Here is a 3,792-nt window from a genome sequence, read left to right on the forward strand (position 1 = left end):
TGTGGTGTTTTTGTTTTGGGGTTGTTGGGGTTTTTTTGGGTTTTTTTTTTTTTTTTCATTCTTTCATTAATAATTTTGGAGGATGGAGTTACATGCACATTTAGCAAGGTTCCAGGTGACTCCAAGTCGGGTGAAGTTGCAGATGCTCTTGGGGGGTAGGCCTAGAGTTTGGAGTGACACAGATAAACTGAAGATATTGGTCCAAAATCAACGAGATGAAATTTGACAAGGACAAGTGCCAAGTCCCTAAAAAGGTACTTGGAATATAATAGCTGCATACACAGCTACAGACTAGGGCAGGGGTTCCCAACCTTTTCCAGCCCAAGGCACACTTACATTGATAAAACAATTTCTGTGGCACACCTGTTAAGGCATTCCCCATCCTCATTCCTATTGTAGCTCATTGCCGTGGCAAAATTCCATGGCACACCTGTTGATTTCTGACAGCACACTTGTGCCATGGCACACTGGTTTGGAAACACTGGACTAGGGAATGGTTGGCTAGGTTGCAGAACTGTGGAGAAGGTTCTGGGGGTTACAGTTGCCCAGAAGCTTAATATTAGCCAACTGTGTGCTCTTGTTGCGAAAAGTAACAGTAGTAACAAGAATGTCATTTGCAAATGAAGGGGAGTGGTTCTGCCCCATTTTTACTTATGAGGCCCCACCTGGAATACTGTGTCCAGTTTAGGACCCCAAACTTCAAGAAGGATGTGGACAAATTGGGCAAAGTCTAGCACAAAGCAAAAAGTATATGTATAATTTGATCTTGGAAACACAATTTATGAGGAAAGGCTAAAATAATTAGGATTATTTAGTCTGGAGAAGAGAACTGGGGAGGGGAGGGTAAGGTTCTTCAAATACTTGAAGAGCAGTTAGTGGCTGAAGATTTAGATTTTTCTCTGGCTGTATGGAACAGAACAAGGAGCAATGGCCTCAAACTGCAGCAGAGGAAATTTTAAGTTGGAAATTAGGAACAGCCTTCTTACTGAGTATGGTAAAGCACTAAAACAGGCTGCCTGGATATGTGGAATCTCCATCCTTGGACTTTCAAAAGCAGGTTTGAGAAACACTTGGATGGGTTTAGTCAGGGATGATCCTGCCTTGACCAGGAAGCTTGATTAGATAGAATAATAGAAAATTAGGGTTGGAAGGGACCAGTTCCAGTGCTTCACCACCCTCCTAGCGAGAGACTTTATTCTAATATCCAACCTAAAATGACCTCATGAAGTCCCTTTCAGTGCTATTTTCCTATGATATTTTGTCATCAATTTTAGTGAATTCGGGTAATGTAAAATTTAGTAATGGAAGTACTTTGTAATTTAAATACTTTTTGGTTAGGAAAGGAAAGAAGCATTGTCCTGTATCACTCCCTCTGGCCATCCTAATGGAATGGAATAGCATAATACTTCGTAGGACTGAAATATTCCTCCAATTATAGAGCACTGCAAGATTCTTCGGTGTAAATGTGCTTTGAACAGAGAGTACTAAGCATGATAAGTTTAAAAAAAATTACTGTTTTGGACTAAACTTATACCACTTGAAAAGAATGTGTTTGAGAAGGGCAGTTAATACTTCAATGGTTTTTGTTTTAAAAAAAGAAAGGTGGTGTGTGTTAATAAAAGGTTCTGCCAGTGTAAATTACTATGCTCTGCTTAAAGCAAAAAATGAAGTTGACAGCAGAGTTTGAAATGTGACCTACAAGCAGAACGCACAGGTCCCTGACATTTTGCAAAATGCAGACAAATTTACAAGGTAACTGGATCACTAGGTGAAAGGTCAGCTACAGGCTGTGGGAAACTGCTGCTGGAAATCAATTCAGCTGAAAACTTTCAAAAGGCTTTGATAAACTTTTTAAATGTTTCAATATTTTATAAGTGGAAAAAGTGCTCTTAAGGTGCTAATGGAAAAATCTGCTACTGTTTAATTTGTCTCTTTTTTAGTAATTTTCAAACATCTTTACTGCACACCAGTAAGTTTTTCATGCCAGACTATAAGAATGAATCCAAGAAACAAAAGAGTAGCTCAGGTCTGTTTGCACTGTCTTTTTGAAGGTGTTCAGCATTGCTGGGGATGTTGTCACACCCCACTGCACCTGCTTGGGCCCTATGTTGGTGGAGCAGCTGGTGTTCCTAAAAGTGAACCTCTTGCTGCTGGGGTTCCCCAAGCTCCACCTGCAGATGGACTGAGTGCCACCCTCCTCACTCCATCTGCACCAATTTCCTTTTTTGAATTTTTTAAAAGCTGAGTAATGCTCCAGTCTCAGCTGGAGGGGGGTACTAACTGCATCACCAGCCAACAGGGAAAGAATATGTCCCTGCTGAGCTCATTTCCCTGCCAGGATGAACTTGGAGGTATGGGATTGGGGCTATAGGGAAGGAGGAGGCCCCAGGTCCTGGGCATGACCACTAAAACTGGACCTTTTCAGGGTAGGGAGGCCTGGTGGGACTGCTGGCGGCACAGCAGCCCTGTAAATGCCAGGACCAATGATCCCCTGGTGAAAGGCGGGTAGGAGGCACCATAATCTCCAGCTAACGCATACACGTGCAAAGTCCTGGATGGGGAACACCCAGACTTGTCATGTCTTTGACAGGCCTGATGCTTTCTGGTTGCAGTGCAGTTGTGAGGTTCCCGGTGAGCCAGCTTTAGGGTTGAAAACCCCTTTATCAGGCTGAGGAAGGACCTGCAGTTGGTCCTGGATGGAAGAAATAGTAAAGAAGCCAGAGGCTGGCGTGGCCCGCAATGCAGGCAAGAAAGCCAGTCAGTGAAAATGGAAATGGAGGCATCAGGGAGGGAGGGACAGGCTGGGGTGGGAAGGTAGGGGGGAAAGGGGGATGTAGCAGCACAGGAAAAAGTGCAGAGGTGCTTGGCGTGTCAATGTCCGGCAGGTTGCAGTGTGCCAGAACTCCACTGTGTATACTGAGTCCATGAGTTGCTGTACCTACTACCTAGGAGGCTGATGAAGTGCAGTTCATAGGCCCAGCTCTGAAAAGTGGAAAGTAGTTTGTACATTCAAACAAACACCTAACCTCATCACCAGAACTGAAGCGAACTTCCTACAGCTCAAAACATAAAACCTGCCAACTATCTCCAGTACTCCCACAAACTGCACACCACAATCTATCAAAAACAACAAAACCCAACTACCTGTGGGGACACATTCCTCACCAAAAAAACACTCTGCCTCCAGTCTTTCAGGCCTGATCCTGAGAGGGAACAAATTACAATGCAAACCAATTTTTTACCTACTACCTAGGAGGCTGATGAAGTGCAGTTCATAAGCCCAGCTGTGAAAATTGGTTTGCATTGTAATTCGTCCTGTGATGCTGAAGGATTGTGAGTTAATTGAATTGGGATGGGATCTGGGTAATAGAAGTTCCATAATCCAGTTTGACCTAAATCAGTTAAGTCTGATATTACATCCATCCACATTTATTTTAAATTAGTTTCAGCCATTTTGAAGGCAGTTTAAATGCACTGGACTACTTCGGTTCTGTTACAGGTTTAAGCCAGTTCCTGATCACTTAAACCAGTTGGTGTACTTTTGGTCCCTATCCCATATGTGTAATGCCTATGATGCTAAAAGTGATCAATATCCAAAGGAGACAGACTAGTTTTTAAGGCATACTTTAAGGCATACACTCAGCACAGAGATTGTAAAAGAACATAGAGTTCCAGATTCATCCTCAATGACTTTGTATCAAGTTCACTCATTTTACAAGTGGATAGATGATACTTCTGTGAGGGGCTGGCTGGCAGTGACCTGGCCCAGGGGTTTTGAAACAGCAAAAAATG

Source organism: Gavialis gangeticus, unplaced genomic scaffold, assembly GCF_001723915.1.
Source record: "Gavialis gangeticus isolate Ggan-Ray unplaced genomic scaffold, GavGan_comp1, whole genome shotgun sequence".
Lineage (NCBI taxonomy): Eukaryota > Metazoa > Chordata > Crocodylia > Gavialidae > Gavialis > Gavialis gangeticus.